Below are 20,783 nucleotides of genomic sequence, written 5' to 3'. Positions count from 1 at the left end.
TAATTCGTATCATCAACCTCAGCAAAACCAGGAGCAGTGTTATGATCAATTTTCTAAAATTCTCCATGTCCATTTTCATTTCTAAAATTTAGAAAAAACATCTAAATAATCATTTCAACTCATTCCCTATCTTCAAACTCCATCTCAAAATTTTAGTGAAATGATATAGGAAGCCTCCAAATTTAGAGTGTTGACAAACTACTCCATTTCCAACTACCCTTCTATAAATATATATTAGAAATCAATTTATTTTAAAAATGATAATAAAACAAAATAGTTAGGAGTTAAAATTATAAATGAAAGAATGAGAAAAAAAAAATATGAAGATGGTAATGGAGAATGGGTTGAGGAAGGCTATTAGAAATGATGTATAAATTAAAGAAATTATATTTTTTAGTTAAATTTTAAAAACAAAGATAGAGAACCCATTAAAAATGCTCTTAGACTCAATATTAGAAAATTTCAATCTTTTCCTTCACCACATGTACCCCCTTTACAAACATTATGAATACTTAACCGGAACTTTTAATTACATATATCCTTAATATAAAATAATAAAAGAGGTTGCGCATACCTTTTTTAAATAAGCTGAGATTTAAATAAAAAACTCATTGTACATAGAAATTTAAATAATAGTCGAACAACACGGAAATAATATTTATAAAACCACAATAACTTTTTTTAAATCACTTGTTCCGTACTTTGCATAAACAATGTTATTTGATAGATATTGTGCTTAAAACAATGTTGAAAGTGAATTGTGAAAGTTAGAAAGATGGTTGATCGATCAACCATCTTTAAAATGACGGTGTTGGTGGCGGGTGGTGGTGGCGGACATTGGGTGGTGGCGAACGTTGGGTGGTGGTGGTGGTGTTAGAGAGTGATAGTGGTGGGTTGTGGCGGTGGAAGAAGGCGGTGGTGGGTGGCGGACAGTGGTGGTGCTAAACTGTGGCGGCGGCAATGGGTGGTGGGGTGGGCGGTGATGGGTGGTGGACGATGGCGGTGGGGTGGGCGGTGGTGGCAAATAGTGGGTGGTGGTTGTGGTAGCGGACGATGGGTGGGTGGTGGTGGACGATGGTGGTGGGTGGTGGGGTGGGCGATGGTGATGGCGTTTAGTGGGTGGCGGTGGTGGTAGCGGACGGTGGGTGGGTGGTGGTGGATGGAGGTGATGGGTGGTGGTGATGGTGAACGATGGGTGGTGGTGATGGGGGGTAGTAGGTGATGGTGGACAGTGGGTGTTGGTAGGGTGTGGTGCTTTTACCTTCTGCGGACCTTATAAGATCTTAGAAGTGAATAGGCCAAGTCTGCACCAAGAAGAGTTTGTGCAAACGTTTTTTAATGAAACTTCTTTGAAAAAACAAACAATCTATAGATAACAATGTTTGCGCGTGATCTGCACGGCGCGGGCAAAAGAGGCGGCACGAACCTTTTTTAGAAAAACAAACATCACCTAAGTCATCCTTTTTTCATACACAACCTGTACACACCCACGCTTGAAAGTTCAAACCATACATGCTTTCGTTTTCCAGGTGCTATTAATGACAAGGTTTAAATCCTGTTCGTTTTTCTTGGTGTGATTAATGCTGGTTTGAAGGTTTGATTTTGTTTAATCCATGTAAAGCAGTCTTTAGGAGCTTAGAGGGTGAAACAATTTCTTTTCGGGCACGTCAAAAGGTAATAAGGGTGAAAATAAACCAGGTATAAGACCCGCAAAACTAGCGAGACCCATCAGACCTGAACCCGAGAAACTTGTTTTTGATTAAAAACGATCGGTTCCCAGGTCTAGCATGTGGATATAATCAGATCTTGGGGCGCGTCCGGTTTTATAAACAGGTTTGAAGAAAGACCCACCAAACCCGATTATATTTCAAATCAAATAAATTATTTAGTTTTTATAGTAGAAGATTATGATCGGTATCTAGCCCTATAATATATGAAAGTTATTAATTTGATAAACCCATGAACCCTAATGTATAGTAATGTAACTTTGGAAGAAAACAACATATTCTCTATATATTCAAGAAAAGTAATCTAGACGTTGACTTTTAAAAGAAAATGTGAATTTCAAAAGAAGAACTGGCTTTGTTTGTGAATCAATTTGAATTTTTAAATACAGTGATGAGAATTGTAAGAATAATAAGTTGATATTCTAGAGTCAAGTTGATAAATTTCAATATTGATCCAAGTTCTTACAATGAAAGGCTCAAAGATATAATTTGACCAAACTTATGTCAACATATTTGTTAGACCCGTGTAAACGTGGACGGGGACCCGCAAACCCTATTAAGACACGAACCGTATACATATGGTCGGTAATCAGTCACTTGGTCCATGGTTTGTTTCTATTTCATACTCTGTTGTTATACATGCAGGGTTCGGCCGATGTCTAGGGCACGTCTCCGGCATGAGGGCACGTCTCTCCGGCCAAATGATTCCCCGGTAAAAAGAATATTGAAGTGAAAGGAAAAGGTTAAAGTTTTTATAGCATAGAAAATTGTCTGGTGTATTTAGAAAGATGAAGAAGATAAGCTTATGAAAATAAATTATATAAACTAGACCTAGAGAACTATTGACATTGGATAGGTCATTGTTTGATTTAATCTAAATCTCAAAGTAGTCATATTACTATTTTTATATTTTTAAACTTTTAAAGTTTTTTTTTTCTTACTTTATGAAGTATACACTTTTTTTTTAATTAATTTATGATAATTTGTTTTAATTAGATAATTTTGTAATAAAAGTTTTGGTTTAAGCATGATATAATTTAATAGGAATTTGGATTTTGATGATTTAATTTATTGGTGTTAAGTGCTAAATTATTAATCAAGTTATTATTTTATAATTGTTTGTTTTATTTTTCATATTTGTGTTGGGCACTTAAAATTTTGAAGACAGCCCTATAAACAACGGTTGCCAGATGAAGATTTTGTTTATTATTGTCACACCCTCAAAATCCACGAACGGAGTTTTATCGTCAGAGGGTGTGAACTAACAGGATCGGATTCATTAGTTATAATCTAACCATAAAACAAAGTTTCAAAACCATGAAAACGTTTACGAGTAATTAAATGCGGAAGCGTAAAAACCATAGAAATCAATGTTGCGTCACGCAGGACGACTTAAAACCCAATGATAACAGTTTAAAATAAGTTTGCATAATTAAAAGTGTTTCAAGCAATGCATGATCCTAAACCGCGAGCCCGCCTCGGCTACCTGAGAATAACATACTAAAAGTGTCAACACAAGGTTGGTGAGTTCACAAGTTTATATAAAATAAAGCGTTTAGCGTTTGCGTTCAGCGTTTTGCGTTAAACGTTTTGCGTTACAGCGTTTTGCGTTACCAGATAGTGTTATGTCAATTATATATCTATAGGTACCTAGCCTATAAAACAAGTATCACTAAGTGTTCGACACCGAAGCTGACTGTTTATCATTTGCCTTGCCACCAGGTCTATCCCGACCATGGTATGTGTTTAGCCAAGATTACACCCACTCGACCTCCAGTCGAGTTTAGCGTTGGGTGGGGTTTGTCAAACCCAGTAGTACTACTCAACAATGACTCGCTATTATTCAATATTAAACGGTTCGATGTGAATGAAGGACTTTAGTTATTGCGTTTGCCACTTAGTCTTTACAAGTGATATATAATCTATATTAACAAAATCTTAAATGCGTTTTCGGAGTATGTTATCTCCCCCAAGTGAAAAGCGTTTAAAAGTTTAAAAGGGGAAAGTGAAACTCACTGTTTGCGAAGTATTCCCAAAATAATTCACCAAGATGCGCGTTACAGAAAAACTCTCTCTAGCGTTCTAAAACAACAAAGAGATTTTTCTAAGTGTCGGAATATTATCGAGTCTCTAGACCCGGCACATAATACCTATGCAAACAACATGTTTCGTGTTTCGTTTGTGAATCGTGTGTGACTTTAACAAGTGTATTTGTGATACGTTACATGTGTAAGCAATTATTTACGTGTCATGTATTCATAATGTACATCACTAGCAATTACTCCCCGTAAGGGCAATTTGGTCAACACATAACAATTAAATAGCAATTATTTCCTATGAGGGCAATTTGGTCAAATCATGACAATCAATTAGCAATCACGTTGTTTCATGCAACTTTCACAAAGCTCAGCAACTAGTTTCTTAACGACAGAATTCTACTTGAAAAACTAGTCTATCCCACCGATCATAGCATCACAATTAATTTACCAAAAATCATCACAAAAGCATATATGTCTTAGGTTTCCAGAACATATTTTATTATATTTTTATTCCACATAGGTTTCTCACAATAATCAAATCATTACAGCAAACTCATAACAGTCAAATTCATGCGCAACAGAATGTTATTTGAAATTCCCGTTAAACGAAAAATCCAATAAATGCAAGACCACTTGGGTTAGGTTCCTAACTCAATAAGTCAACTTCCAGAAGTGGAACCAACCCAATTGGTCTCGTAGTTCATGAGATATAATATTTACAAAACAACCTAACAGCAGGTCTAACAACTCAGCTTTGCACAACGTTTTTGTAAAATCATAAAAGTTAACTTTTACACGTCCAAAAATTGCAAATTTATATTCTTTAGAAACTAGACTCAATCTAGTTTACTGTAGTATCAATAATCTCAACCAATTTTCACATTTACACCCCGTTACAGTCAATTAAACATCAATAACACAATCTGTCCAGAAACTGTTTGCATCCAAACTTAACATATTAACTATCTATGGACCATCATTCATTCATATAACACTCTAGACTCCATAATCACTATCCATGCACATCAATTACACATTACATACATGATTAGGGTTTTTGTTTGAACTCAAATCAAAGACACAAGCAATTAACATGTAACAATATCCATTCTAGTTATCAAATCATCATCAAATCAACAACAATCATATGAACACATTACACACATAAATCGGCCCCTAGGGTTTTCAATTAACCCATTAAACATCGAAATTAAGTATAAGGGATGCAAGGGATAGTCGTTTATACCTCCTAGCACCTTAATCTTCAATCAAAAGCTTGAAAACTTGGTTGTATGTGTGTGTGTGAATGGCGGCAGCCAAGGGAGCCAAGGGAGAGGGGTTCCGATCGGGGTAGAGGGAGGAGAGAAAGAATGAGTTAGGGTTTAGGTTTATTATTATTAATAATAATAATATGTTACACTCAAGTCCCTCAACTTTCAATTGTTGCTTTTCTAGCTTAACTAACTAGTTCTAGTACATTGAGTTAACGTTTATAACGATGTTATCACACAACACATAAGTCTAACACATAATTATCACATAATTACTGTTTTGACGTTTTTCGTTTATTCACCAATCATTTGCGTCAACTCGTTTGCGTTTCGGTGCAATTCCCGAAAGACTACACATGTAGTAAGTGTTAAGCGTCATTTAAACCCTAGTTTAAATGTAATGAGGTGTGCGTTATAGATTCAGTGATCTTAAGTTTGAATTGACGGAGTTGAGTTAACGGAGTTAACCTGAAATTGACGATTGTCACATTTATGACTTGATTCATTGATTGTTGAATTACTAATCATGTGCGTTACAAAAGTCAATTCCAAACACTATGGAGTTAATATTGTTTGTTTCTGGACATAAAGTGAGGGGTGAGGTGGTGTTACCGATTCAATTCAATGTGTGGTAGTCTCTTAATCTTACTATACTATTAAAATATGCGCACATGGCATCATTCTAGGATGTTCACCTTAATGTCATATCATTTTGAAGTCACATGTTTTCTTTTTTATTCATGTCAAATCATCTCATTCACTGTATAAACTTTAAGATTAAAAACCTTATTAATCATTTTAATCTCTCTCTCTCTCTCTCTCTCTCTATATATATATATATATATATATAGGTTAAGGATCCTAAAAGAACCTTTTGCAAATTGAGAACTTTGACAACCATTTTGGACCACTAAAAGCACCTTTAAAAAAATATTTTAAAAAATCATAAAACAAAAAATAATAAAAATTTAAAAAAAAATAAAAAAACCAAAATTCTTATATTTCATTCCGGTTTTATTAAAAAAATAAAAAAAAACGTTGTATTATACACATATGTATAATTTTATTTAATCTTTAATTACGTAATATACACATATGTACAGCATCATTTATCATAAATTATACACATGTGTACAAAAAAAACATGTAAATGTACATATATGTATATATTATACATATGTGTATATAATTTAGTTAAACCGAGTTTTTTTTAAACCGGGATAATAAAATAAGAATTTTGGTTTTTTTACTTTTTTGATTTTTGTGTTTTATTTTATTTTATGATTTTTTTTTATTTTTGGGTTTTTAGTGGTCCAAAATGGTTCTCATAGTTCTCAATTTTAAAAAGGTTCTCTTATGATCCTAATATATATACTAGTATGTGCCCGCGCGATGCGGCGGCAACAAAAATCTACAACACGTACTTGTTTTCGTTAATTTATCAACCCTTTTGATATATTGTATAGTAATTTTTTGAGTCCATGCTTGTATCAATTCGAGCTTTTAGTATGTTGAGCACAAGTCGATTACGCCATAACAAATACTTTCGACCTCTACAATTATATATATTTTAATTTAATAACCATGTTTTTGTAATAAATAATGCAACACAAATACACAATTTCAGTGGTATCAACTCACGTCCCAGTTATTTTCAATTGAACCTCACTATCCTTATGAATTTTTACCTCAATAAGAACCCAAAAACACGACAACATCAAATTTAAATATGCATCACTAATATGTGAATTACTACAAAATTTGCAATATTGATTCATACATGTCCATTTGAAGTTGTGTAATTACTAATTAGGCATATCCCCATATTGAAACTCTATGTCATCACGTATCAACTAATAGAAAAGGAAAGAACAATTAAGATGGCATATAAGTCTCCTAATCAACACGCATCGTTATGTAACTATCAATTAATTAGAGGATTAACTCACATGGTTTCACAAAAAGAATAGAACATCAGCAAAAATTTGGCAAACAATTACTTTATTAAGCAAAAATGTTTTTTTATGAATAAAGCATTATGAGTATATAACCAACAACCTTATGCAAAAGTCCCAACCAAAATGGCGAGGGTTAAACTACATGTTTCATTCCAGGATAATGTGGAACCTGCTGTGAACAGATAAAGATGGCTGCACGAATAAAAAATTTTATTTCTAAATTACCTTTGTATCAAAACAGGCCTGCAGTCTGATGATAATATGTTATAACTACCCCCTTTTTAGAATACCAAACTGAGTTGTCCCTAAGCCACCATTAAGCTTTAGCACTACACAAGAATCCAACAGACTCTTGGTTTGAGTACCATCTGCAATCTTATTGACTTGTTAATGAAAATAAATAAGAATATAGTATAGATATATAGTCAAAAATCAGCAAAATAATCCAATAAAATGGCAAAGAAATCTAATTCTGCTCAGGAAATAGACCCTCATGAAGTTGAGTGTAGCCATAGAGCACTCATGAAGTTAAGTTTAGATATATGAAAATGTTATGTTGACTGACCTATACAAAAGAGTAATGCAATAAGGATATAGATATGTTTTCACGGGCAAAAATATTTAACATTATAAGTATGTAAAATGGAGGATAAGTTCAATAAGTGTGTCTAATCTGTTATGTTTGCGGGTCCAACCCGACGCGAACCTGAAATTTTGTCACAAACTTGAACACAACCCGGACCCGAAAGTAGTGTTAGACGGGTGCACTCTACCGGTTGACTCGAACACGACCCAAATATTTTTTTGTTTTACATATTAATACTTTAAATATACAATTGTACAATAAAAAAACACATTTATATAAAGACTCATGGTACTTTAAGAATTTATTACAACTGTTAATTACTTCTCAATTTTAAAACGAATTTCTTAACTTTATTTGAAAACAGTCAAAAAGAAAAAGGTTTTGATACCGACCTAACCTTTTTTATGAAAACAGGACCAGATTTCATGCAAGTTTTAAACGAAGTGTAACGACATTTTGGGCCTAACTTTTTAACTCCGTGCCCAAATGATAACCCCAAAAAAATCTAAACCAAACCAAGAAACCAAAACCGGACGAACCCAAAACAAAAAACTGAACCAGATTTGGTAGATTTTGGCTCGGGTAAGAATTCATATCAGTTTCTTATCAATTTTGGCTCAAGGGGCATTTCTGGTAGTTTTGTATTTGGTTTACAAGTTACATATTTGAACAGTTTGGTTGTAAATTATGTTCATTCGTTTATGCTCGTGAGCAGTTAGTTTTTAAATATTAACAAAGGAACACGTTAATTTTTTTAACGAACGAACACAAACAAGAAGCCCTTGTTCTTTTAATTGTTTGTGTTCAATTATTTGTTCAGTTAAAGTTAAACGAATAGATATGATGATGACCCACTTGTGGTCGTTCAGTGCATTTTACAAGCCTAAGAATACATAAAAAAACATATGCATGTGCAAACCTCATAATCATCTCCAACACTCTTGATGTTCACAGTTTAAATTTTATTATGCTTAGCCCAAATAAATCTTTCCATTGTTGTCCATGCTAGCAACAAATTTGGGAAATTAATCAAATTTTTTAACCTGATAATGAGTAGATTTAGTGTATTTATTATTGACGTGTATTGGTGGGCATAATAAAGAGTTGCCTAAAAAAAGAATACAACATACCATTTTCTTCTCTCCAACATAAGAATGAACTGTTTTGATAGAAGAAAACGCCTGCTTGGCTATCTCATCAGAAACCGCATAAGCTTCTTTTAGTTTTGTACACTACCCCCAAAAGCAAGGTTTCCCATCCCTGTGATCTCTTGATGGGCTCACCAGCGAAGCTTGATCGGTTGCCAGTTACAACTGCTATTTCTGAAGTGCTACAGGTTCATGTATTGCGGCTGTTTATGAGTCGACGTGCTGCATATACAAATATAAAATCAAATTATTAAACATTTGATCAAAAATAGTTGGTTACACAAATTATTAAACTCTTACAAAATAAAAAATGAACACTCATACAATCGGTTCGACTTTTTTTAAAAAAAAAATTACACACAAACCGGAACCGAAGCAAAAATTCAGCTTTTACAGGAAACATTAAATCAAATCGTCGATTATTGTTTGGGTTCGGTTATTCGGTTTTTCCGATATGGGTCAGTTTATATAGGTTCATGCACTGGGGGTATTATAAATGGTCAAAACAGGCTAGTGTCTAGGGTAGATTTGATCAGAAATTTTCTTAGCCATTTAGTTAAATTTATAATGTATAATAAACTTACCAATTCTTTGGATGGTGTTGTATCATCTGAAGATCTATGTCTCAAGTAATCACTATGTAAACTGTTACGCTTGGCTAATGCCTCGGTTGTGCCTGAGAATCTAGCTCTAACCTCTAGTCTCACAAAATGGTGATCTAGTGAGTATTGACCTCCGTAGTGTTTCATCGATGAACCTTATTAAATGGTGATTCATGCACCGATTTCAGTTTTAGTTTTTGGTTTCATCTCAGGTCCGTTTCGACTTTTTCAGTTTCCAAATAGCATTAACTTGACCCTAAATTACCCATGTTCCACGTTGGTTCTAATCAAACGGGTCAAATAAAACGTCCAAGCCAACTGGCATAATTAAAACTTTTTAGCCAAATGAGTAGGGGCGTAAAAAAGAATTGTTAAAGCATTTTGATAGGGGCGTTATTCAAGAATTTGCCCTTAATAGTTAACAAACACACCAGGACTCTGTGGGAAGTTTTCGCATAAAACTTGAAAAAAAAATACCATTTCTTTGGATTCCAAAAGAACTTCAGAAATCCGCTTCTCATGCTTTAAAAGAAGTTCTACCAATTTTTATCATAAAATAGAAAATGCTCATTGAGTTGATAAGTAAAACACGTATATTTCGATAGTCAAAGACATACAAAAACAAACAAATGAAAGCCCTAAGCATATACATTTTTTAAACTGTTTTCCCACTCGATGGTCAAATATTTTTTTACCTTCACACAAACATATGTATATGTAAAAAAAATTAAAAACTATTTATAACATGAATATATGAACATAATGTAATTATAAAACTACAAAATTTATTATTTTACATAGACTAATATTTGAGCTTTAGTGTCAACAAGCCAAAAGACCACATAAACAAAAGCCTAACAAGCGAGCCAACAACCCGAGCTTAGCTTGGCTTGGGCTCGGTTAGTTTACAAATTGAGCCACATTTACTCGTCTTGTTGGCAAACCACCCCTAAAAAGACCAGATAAACAAAAGCCTGACAAGCGAGCCAACAACCCAAGCTTAGCTTGGCTTGGGTTCGGTCCGTTTTCTTAACAAACAAACACGAACAAGAAAGCCCGTTTGTTTAATCGTCCATGTCTGATCATTTGTTCGGGTAAGGGTAAAGTCATAGTTATCAAATGCGATAAGCACTCTAAAGCGTTGAGGCTGGGTATATTGCCTAGGCGATAAGCGCAAAAAAAGCGCCCGATTTTAAAAAAAAAAAAGCCACATTAAAAAAACAAAAAATTAAACTTCAAAACCAAAATCCAAAATCCAAAATTCAAAACATGAAGTTGTTCAAAGTACATCATAATAGTTAGACAAACAAAATACCAAAACATAGAAAACCAAAAACTAAAACAACTCAATCATCATCAGTCGTGTCATCAACTTCCACCACAGTACCTTTGGCTTCCTTCACTTGATCATCAGAATCTTCATCAACTAATAAAGTAGAGCGCCTTATACGCTTTGAAGGTCTACCTTTTGAAGTTGAAGGTTTTGAAGATCTCGTCACCCTAACCTCTCCGGCTCTGCTGGCTTCACCCACAACATTCCATGTCAAGTTTTCATCTCCATCAAACACTTGATCTTCATACATCGTTCCTGTAAGCCACTTGTTGCAATCGTCAATTTCATCCAATGAAATCGGGTCATAAGCAGCTTTAGAATCACTTCGATCTTTAAGCGTGTAGTTGTATTTAACATACACAAGATCGTGCAATTTTTGATGTTCTAGAGGATTCCTTTTCTTTGAATGAATCTGTACAAATGTAAATATATATATATATATATATATATATAATAAAATCAATCAAACTTTATTAATAAATTTTAAAGGTTTGATCTTTTACATGCTCGAAGGTGCTCCAATTCCGTTCGCGGCCTGATGCACTGCATGTCAAACTTAGCACTCTAACAGCAAATTGTAGCAAATTCGGGGTTCCTTTCCCGTAAATTTTCCACCATTAAGCTGTTAGAAACATATAATCAAATTCAATACGTATTATATATTTATAAATAAATAAACAAAAGGAAGATAACTTACCGGGTGCAATTTTGTGATGCTGTCTCTTTGCAGCTTCTAAACCAAAAAAACCTTCTTGGTTAATCCATTGAACCAACTCAGCCATGATTAGATCTTGCTTCGCCTTGCTCGGGACAAGCCTGCTGATGCAATCATGCAATCCTAGTGACACTTCTCTATCACTTTCAATCTTCTCATTGTAACAGTAAAATTCAGGATTCAAGTAATAACCAGCTGCGTGTAAGGGATGGTGAAGCTGAGAGTTCCATCTTTTGTCAATTATTTCGGACACAACAAAGTACTCATTAGTGTCTTCTCCCAAACCTTTATCAATTGTAAATATACCCAACAAGAAAAACTCCTTTCTCAATCGTTTTTTTCACCTTTTCAATCTTACCAATATCCTCTAGCATTAGATCCAGACAATGTGCCGCACAAGGTGTCCAAAACAGATTCTTTCTCTTATCCATCAACATTTTTCCTAAAATAATATTATCAAAATATCAAGGTTCATTATAGTTCCTGCCATTAGCAGTAAAATTGCTATACAAATATGGAAAACATATGAAATTAAACTAACTAGCTAGCTTGAAGTTGCTACCATTATCGGTAATAACTTGCACTACATTCTGTTCACCAACTCTCTCCACAAAACTATCCAGAAGTACAAACACTTTTTCTCCTGTCTTCATGTAAGATGATGCATCAACTGATTCCATAAAAACTGTTCCCTTAGCACCATTGACAAGGAAGTTAATAAGTGTTCTTTGTTTTCTATCAGTCCATCAATCAGACATGACAGAACAGCCAAACTTTGACCACTCGGACTTATGCCCTTCAACCCACTCATCCACCTTTTGTACCTCATTCTTTAAGAGAGGAACACGTAGCTCATGGTAACTAGGAGGCTTTAGATGTGGCCCGTAGTTTCCAACAGCGGAAATCATTTCTTTGAAGCTGTCCATATTGGCTACATTAAACGCGATTCCAGCTCGATAAAAAAAGGCAGCAATGGTCTGAATAGTTCTGCCTCGCATCTCTTTGTCACACAAATCATTAATGCTTTTCTGAACTAGTTTTCCTTTTCCTTATTCTGCAAAGTGAACAATATTCATTTAGTAACAGATTATGCAAAGTGAACAATATTCAGAATATTGTTTAACATACCTCGTGTCGTATACCGATCCATTGGGCCCTTGACATTCGGCTTATTCTTCTTGTTTTCTTGTATCTCCATTACCTCGTCATCATCACCATCATCTTCAAGGGCATTCAAGCCTACATTTGTTTTCTTGGCCTTTTGATCCTTCATGTAGGCTTTCAACTCTTGTTTAACATCCTCGGGACAATTTTCACAGTCCTTGACATTTCTGTCACCTCCGATTTGATGTAGTTTAGCTCTAAAAATACCTCCTTTTGTTACCTTTTGGTAGAATTTGCATGTGATGGAGTTCTTGTCATTTTCATTTTGAATGAAATTGTATTTCCAGCCTGGATCTTTTCGGTTGAATTGGGAGGTTGCAACATCAAACTGAGAAGAAGCCATTTGCTGAAACAATAAAAAAGTTATCATAAGATTATAATAAACAAAGAACAAAAAATGCATAGGAAAGAAAGAAATCCGAAAATAGGGGATTAAGAACAAAAATAACCTGTAAATGCTTAGTTTCTTGTTGATTTTGTGTGATATAATCTTGAATATGGAATCCCTTAAATAATGGAGTGTTAGGGACTCTTAGATAATAGGAATGGAATATTAATAGAATTTAATACGCATGGGGGCTTTGGGAGAAATAATACTGCGCATTTAATATCTGTTGCATGCTAGTCGCCATTAATGCGCCTGGCGCTTTAAATGCGCCTAAGCGCAAAAAGTGCTCGCCTTTCATAACTATGGGTAAAGTTGAACAAACGAACAAAAAAATGCTATGTTCGTGTTTACAAGCCTAACTTCAAGCAATGAACATAGGCATGTTGAATTTTAATCTCTTGAAATTCTGAACCTCACCTTCAACAAATAACTGTTAGTTAGTGTGCACCAAAATACTCACCAATCCCCTAAGAAAAGCATCATCTAAAACTTGGCTTATTTGTTGCACCTGTGTGAATAAAAAATGCGTTAATTAAAAGTAATAAAAATATAAAAAAGAAAGTAGTTAAGTTGCTTACATTTTGGAAGAAAGAACTAATCTCCTCTTCAGTAAGGCTTGCTACCACATCTGCAGTTTGTTCCCAACAAATTGCAAGCCAAGCGTGTTCTACCTCTAAACAAATAATACCATGAAGACCGAATATCAATTAGAATTTTATATCTCAAAGAAACATAACACAATGTGAAAAAGTATCAATCTTACTCAACCAACATACATAATTAAATTTTAATAACCACAGCCATATAATGCATACAGCTGGATCTGCCATTGAACTCGTTTCATCACCTTCTAAATCCAAATTTCAAATCGAAAATTAAACACGAATTTCAAATAACTGAACACGATTAACAAAATTTAGGCGTATGTGTACATTCGAATGGACGGAGCTTCACACATCATCGTAAACCCTCATAAATCAATGGGTCACACCATTGACACCTTAGGTTCGTAACATTCAAGGAAGATGCAAAGATGATTGATTTTGGTACTGAGAGAGAGAACGAAGGAAGAGTTTTATGAATCAGAGAGCCTGAGCCTCATAAACTTGAATCAAAGAGCAGTCAGCGTCACGTGTTTGAATTTTGAAATGGGGTGTTAGGGTTTCAAGCTTGTGTTTGAAGCGGGAGTGAGTTTGACTGGGTGAGATTTAAGGGATTTTATGGGCTGTACTGCCTGTACATCTTGCTATAAAAGTTGTAAACTCTTAATTTTAAGAGTTTTGTATAAAATTACTATTGTGTCCTTACTATATGCATTTTAATATAGTGTATATATATATATGTGTGTGTGTGTGTGTGTGTTTCAGATTCCTACCTCCACCATCGCCTATTCCGGTAAGGGACACCATATTCCGATAGGTGAGATTAATCATTTTTCGGTAAGGTTTTATTTGATACTCTAATGGCTTATTATCATATTATTCATTATTTTATTGACAATTCTTTTTTTTTTCGTTTTTGTTTGTATTGATTTTAATTATTATATGATTTTCTTATAATCTCTTTAAGTTATATATCAAAATCCAAGATTCAATGGAAATCTTGAACTATTACGGTTTTCCGGTAAGGTTTTAAATGATATACAATTGGTCGATTCTTATATTATTCATTATTTCATTGTCAATTTATTTTCTTTGTCATTATCTCATATTATTCATTATTTCCAGCTACTAGTAATTATTCTAGTTATACTATGTAACATTAATTTTACATTTGTTCACATTATTGGTGATTATTCCGGTTACTAACCAAAATTCCGTTTACTCAAAATAATATATTGGTAATTTTATCAAAACAATTATATATTAATACAATTTACCTTATATCATGATAATATTACAAAAATTCAAACGATTTGACTATTAATGTTTTCTAAAATAGTTATAAAATAATTTGATTTGACTATATTAATGATTTTCAGGACAGTTATAAAATTTAATGATTTGATATTAATGATTTTCAAAACACTTATAAATATAACTGATTTGACTATGTTAATGCTTTCCAAAACACTTATAAATTTAACAAATTTGACTACGTTAATGCTTTCCAAAACACCCAAGTTATTTTTTTATAACTACAGAGTAATAGAAAGGCGAAATAAATCACTCATTACTAATTATGGTTAATATTATTTCTTTAATGTTCAAGATGATTTTGTTATTAGTATTCCTGTTACTTTACTTTACTTTTGATGCGTTGTGATTCATGATATGTTATATTTGTAAACTATTAATTTGGTTTGATAAACTTAAGACCACTTTAACAGACAAACAACGTCAAAACTACCATTTTAGTTAAAGGAACCTGTCAAGTTCATCATTTTTTTACTTAACCGGTCATGATTAAGATTTTTAGTAAACATATCAGGATTACCATTTTTATATTGAAATTTGACTATTGTTTCATATTGTTACTATTTGAATATACTTTCTGAATTATATATTTATGTTAACAATGTAATTTTATAATAAAATGTACATTTATTTATTTCAGTTTTTATATATTTTTATGCTTAAATTTTAAATGAAGATAGTTATTATAAACAATCTTCTATTTGAAATTCAAATTAATTATCATAATCATATTAATTACTTTAAATCTCGCTAACATTATTTGACCAATCTCAACAGAATTTAAAAACTTTACATATTTTTCAATGTCAACCAACTTTCTATTTGTTTATATTTGACCAATTTTAATTACACTTAAATGTTAAAATTAATGTCTAAAAATAAACCTCTCAATTAATAATTCCAATCTTGTGTTCGAAGTTCTAATTAGCATACTCATTTAATGTTATTAAAAATATAATAAGTTGTTTCTAAAATACGAAATTTGAAATTAATCATTTCAAATTTTTATTTAAATTTCAAATTTTAAATAGTTAGTATAACTACTTAATTTATGGTTAATACTCATGACATATTTAAACCCGATTAAATACAGAAATTTACAAATTAAATACCTACTTTTAAAGCTTTCCGTAGTATTCAATCTCAACAAACTTTCTATTTTCTTATATTTGACCATTTTTTTAACTATACTTAAATGTCAAAATTAATGTCTAAAATAAGTCCCCGATTATAATATTTCAAGAATAAAAAACCTTTACGTAATTTTTTGAAATTGACTAATTAACCAACTTTTTTTATATTTTGTAATTATGTCAAAATTATTTAGTACAAGACAACTGTATTGTTTTGATTTTTTTTATTCATAAATTTGAATCATAACCTTAGATTTTATATATCTAACTACAAATTTAATGTCTATAAAAAAAAGTTAAATTATAAATTCATTTATAACAATTTGTACATATATTTATTACGGTTTTTGTATAATTATATGTTTTTGTTCATATACAAATCATGTATGTATGTGTGAATTTCATTCCAAATTATATTAAGAAATACTATAATTCTAATTTGTCAATTAAAAATCATATAATCTAATTGTAGTTGTATCACAATCTCAGCAAACATTATTTGATCATTTCTTTGGTTTTTAAGTATATTAAGTTTGTGTAAGTATTAAGTCTTCATGTACAGAATCTGAATGTTTAATATTTTGGTACAAACTTATGTTAAATATTTGTCTTGGTTTAAAATGTTAGTTTGAAATTTTATGGTTGTCTATATTTATATGTTGTTTATATATTTTTCACACGTGTGTAACACGGGCAATATCCTAGTGTTCATTAAGATGTTACATCTTAATGGTCTATAACATTTTAATGGTTAAGAGGTAACCTTAAGTCTAAATGGTGTCTAATAACTAACATCTTAATGGCTACCTCTTACCCATTAAAGCTTAAAAGTTATTTGTTAACCATTAAGAGGTTATGAACCATTAAGATGTAACTTAATGGTTGTTAGTGCACGGTTTTGCGTCTCGAGTCTTTTTATTTATCGATTATGTATTTGTCATTTTATTTATGTAATAAATTATTAAGTTATTAAGGTAGTTCGTTAATGTAATAGTCTGGTTCGTTAAGGATGTTTAACGAACTAGATCTATGTTAGTATCCCTCCTAATTCGTTAAAGATGTTTAACGAATCAGGGGGTGATTCGTTAAGGATGATTTCATTTAAGTGTATGTAATGAAGTGGATGCTAGTTCGTTACGGAATGTGTAACGAACTAGATCCATCTCCTATATATAGTGGCTTTAGTCCAATGTTAAGTTAAGTTTTGAGATTATATTATTGAATTGCTGCCCGATTACTCTCTCAAGCTTCAGACTAATATTATCATACACGTACATACAACTAATATATACATATATAACATACAATCAAGAGTAACAAAGAACTAGATCTTTAGGTTAATTATATATATACATATCAGATCTGTGATCTGTGTGTGTTAGGATTAATCCCAAGATCAAACAAGTGGTATCAGAGCTTTCGGTGCTCTTTTGCTCTTGATTTTGATAGTTAATTCGTTATTACGAGTTTATTAATTGTTATTTTGGTATAGATTGATAATCAGTTTGATTTTGGATCGAATTGAGTATTAATTGGATTGTTTGGATTGGATTTGAGTATGTTAAGGTATTGGGAAATTGTAATGAACTGGAATTGAGATTTGGTGTGAATTGGTGTGTTTATTGGACTAGATCTGGTTAAGCCGTAAACAGGGGTTTGGTTTTGGTCAAATCGGATACGAGTTAAGTGTTAATTAGATTTACGGGATGATGAAAATGGATTCGCGATGTGGTTACGAGTAATTTGGTAGTTTGATTGCGCGATTTGGTTGAGTATTGGTTAAGTATTACGAATTAGTTTTCTAGGTTAGTGTTCATAAGTTTTCCAGAAATCTGGAAAAATAAGTTTGAAGGTTTGAATATTCAAATCAATTTGTTAACCTTTAAGTTTGAATCGTTAACATTTAAGTCTGATTCGTTAATTTCTCAGCTTATTTCGTTAATATTTTAAGCTTATTCATTATGGGCATTGATTGATTCGTTAATAAATTCGTTACACTTTCTGATTCGTGTCCACTGATTCGTGTGACACATGTCTCACCTCGTTAACTGTTTTATAACAACTTTTGCCACATGATATTTGTTGTCAGAGGTTTGTTACAACCGTTGTAACTACCTAATTCGCTATCAGTTTGATTCGTTATCAACTGTAGTCGATTCGTTACTTAATTCGCTAAGGCTACACTTAGTGATTCGTTTAAGACAATCATCTGATTCGTTGACAAATTAATTCGTTATTTGATTCAATTTGTGAACCAGTTCGTTATAAACTCTTTCTAATTCGTCAAAGTTACTGTTTTCTGATTCGTTGACATCAGTTCTAATTCGTTACATGAACAATCTTAACTTCGTTAAGGTGTGATTCGTTACTGTTGTTCCGAGCTCGTTATTACTGTTCAGAGTGTTAATATCATTTTCTATTTTAACCCATTGAAGTTTGAAATTTGTCAAAAATGGCTGGCATGTATGCATTAGCTTCCCAAAATATGTTAATGCAACAAATGTTGCAACTGGATACCGAGATTAGTTCGCATTTGAAATGTCCGCGTTTAATGAAATTTAGCGATTTTGCTAAATGGGAACCCCGTTTCTATGCTCATTTAGGATCAGTTCATCCTGATTGTTCGTACTGTTTGGATGAGGTTTACACCGTTCCAATGATTGGGAATGAGACTATTGGTTTTACACCTAAAGCTATCTCACAATATTTGGTTGAAGAGAAGAAAGCATTGGAAATTGAAACAAAGGCTTATTCTACTCTTACTATGGCTTTACCTGAAAACATCTTTCACCAAGTAGGGAGTATAAAGATTTGTGCCTCATTATTCCAACATATTAGTATGAGAAGTATGGGTAACACCGCTGAAAGCAAAAAGGTTATACTCAAGTTTCAATTCAGATACTTTAATCTACTTAAGGGTGAGACTGTTGAAGAGAAGACAACAAGGTTTAATCATTTGAAAGCTGAGATGGATAAGATGAGATTGGAAACTTCTGAGATCGATAAAATTGATACCATTAAAAGTACACTACCGAGTTCCTACTCAACTTTCTTGATGGTTCTGAAAGAGAATAATTATTTCAACAATGAAGATTTGACGGCATCGGAATTTATGCAAAAGATCGAGGCACGAGAATACGATCTTAAATGTCAAAAGTCTTCGAAAGATAGTCAAAATCATGCATTTTATGGTGGGAGTATGCCATTAAGTTCAACTATTTCACCTATCACTGCATTTCTCACACAAAATGCAAGTGAAAATGCAACAACTATGTATAGCGATCCACGTGCTTGTTTCTAAACAACTGGAAATATTGAATTCTCTGGTGTTTCTGGTTCATCTGGAGGATCTGGATCTTCATCACCCACAAATGTAAACATGAGGGAGGCTGAACAAAACTTTGCGTTTTTGTCTGCCTTCATGACTTCATATGAGAATTTGGATAGTAGTAAGATAGCAAAGAGCGATCTGACAGATGAAGATTATGATCAGATTGATCCTGATGATTTAGAAATGATGGACTTAAAGTGGAGCATGGCTATGATAGTCAGGAAAGTGAAAAAGTTTATGCAGAGAACGGGTAAAGATCTTCCGTCTTTAAACAAGAAATTGGGGTTTGATAAATTAAAGGTCAAGTGCTACAATTGTCAAGAGTTTGGACATTTTGCCAAAGAATGTGATAAGCCTAAAAAGGAGTATACCGGCCCCAGAAATCAAGATCAGAGCTCATCGGGTTAAAGTGGAAGTGATTTAGGAAAGTCTTCTGGAGTTAAACCGTCGTCTTCCGGTTCTCAAACAATGTTGTCCAACGTAGATGGAGATGACTGGTCACAAAGGCTGCTATGTGGTAACAATCAAGCAAATCTGGCAATGTTTGGATTTCCTGAGTACTTTCAAGATGTGAGTGGAAGTGAACTATCTTCGGATGCTGATACTGAGTCTGATTCAGATGATTCAAGTGAGAAGCTTCCAACTACTTTTGCGTGTATGGAAAAAATCAGTGATTCAACCACATATGCTTACATGGCTAAGCAAAATGAGGTTAGTACTTCTACTTCTTAGATATCATGTGTTGATTGTGAAACCAATAAGCCTAAGATAGATGCCTTAAAACTTCAAAATGATAATTTGCTAAAAGAGATTGTTTCGTTAAAAGATATTTATAGGCAATACTTGACCTCTCAAATGAATTCAAGAGAGAAAATTGAGGCCTTAACTCTAAGTAATCATGATCTTAAGGCTGAGTTATCGGTTAAAATAACTATCAATGATCAAAAGTTTCAAGAAATTTTGAAACATAGATCAAAGATAACCGAGCTTGAAAATGAGGTTCTTGACTTAAAGAACAAATTGGGAAAATTCAGAAACTCTTCCTTTTTGCTAAATGAAATAATTGAAGTATCTGGTAAGCAAAAAGATTCAAAGAAAGGAATAGGTTTTCTTGAGATTCCACCACCTTTTCAAAATGATTACAAACCAAATCCTTTTGCTAGAAGAGAAGAGGATGTGATTGTTAAAGAATCTGTGATTCCTGAAAAAGCAAAACCAGTTAAACCTGAAACTGTTAAAGCCGAACCTTCAATTCAGAAACCTCATGTTCAAAGCAACAAAGTCTTTGTTGAAAATGTTGACAAAGTTATCATTGAGGATGTGTTCGAACCTGAAATAATGCACAAGAACAAGAACATTCCAAGTTCTAATCACATACTGTGTGAACCTCATGAATTTGAGGAGGCTGTGTATGGTTCACACACAACTAAGGTGAAACAAGATGCTCATGCTAATGTCAAACCAGTAAGGTC

At 32.9% G+C, this 20,783-nt stretch overlaps 1 long non-coding RNA gene across 1 annotated transcript; it reads right to left on the bottom strand.

Annotated features, from left to right (window-relative positions):
- Window positions 1–10,665: 10,665 nt before the first annotated feature.
- On the bottom strand, window positions 10,666–11,666 carry LOC143560670 (uncharacterized). Its single transcript, XR_013140165.1, has 3 exons — window positions 11,362–11,666; window positions 11,168–11,286; window positions 10,666–11,076 (listed from the first exon to the last, which is right to left on the bottom strand). It is a non-coding gene; the product is annotated as an uncharacterized LOC143560670 (long non-coding RNA).
- Window positions 11,667–20,783: the final 9,117 nt, after the last annotated feature.

Source organism: Bidens hawaiensis, unplaced genomic scaffold (genome assembly GCF_021521415.1).
Source record: "Bidens hawaiensis isolate Kalapana, Puna unplaced genomic scaffold, B.hawaiensis_p1.1 tig00020420_1, whole genome shotgun sequence".
Classification (NCBI taxonomy): Eukaryota; Viridiplantae; Streptophyta; class Magnoliopsida; order Asterales; family Asteraceae; genus Bidens; species Bidens hawaiensis.
The sequence above is the reverse complement of the archived record's forward strand: the minus strand, read 5'-3'. Positions and strand labels throughout refer to the sequence as shown.